This window comes from Branchiostoma floridae, chromosome 10 (assembly GCF_000003815.2).
Source record: "Branchiostoma floridae strain S238N-H82 chromosome 10, Bfl_VNyyK, whole genome shotgun sequence".
Lineage (NCBI taxonomy): Eukaryota > Metazoa > Chordata > Leptocardii > Amphioxiformes > Branchiostomatidae > Branchiostoma > Branchiostoma floridae.
The window spans coordinates 23,890,109-23,890,752 of NC_049988.1; positions in this window are offsets into that span (position 1 = coordinate 23,890,109).

Genomic DNA, 644 nt, shown 5'->3' on the forward strand with positions numbered 1-644 from the left:
GACACAGACGACAACGATATGGCACTGCACTTAAGTTAATGGCTTATTTTAACAGTGCCACTTACATAGAACATGCAGAATGTAATTCTAGTATTTTACCTCCCCGACCGAGGTCAGGTATCATTTTTTTTACACCTGAGTGATCGAAGTGAAGAAGGTCGTGTAAAGTGCTTTTCCCAAGGGTACAACGACGGGGACACGACGGGTATTGAACTCAAGACCACTAGGTTCCAAGCCATACACCAGTTACGAAGGCACCAAGTGCGGCCATGATGCATATGAGTCTGTATGTTTGCGACCCATTTACAACAGAGTACCCCTCATAGACCGTAATGGTCTCGCCCGGAAATGTTTCACTGTAGCAACAGGTGCATAAACTGTGAGGGAGGTGGGAATTCACTCAAGGACAACCCCTCATGGAGATTACAATGGTATCGCCCGGCTGGTATGATTCTAGCAACAGGTGCATTTCATGAAGGGAAAACACCCCTCACAGAGACTGCAGTGGTTTCGCCAAGTATAACAGGTGCATGGATTAGGCAAATAGTCATAGGCTAGCATCACACCGAAACGGGGTCAGGGTTATGGTATCAGCTGTGAACACAAGGGCATGGTTACCCCCTCCCCCAACACACACATCAAAC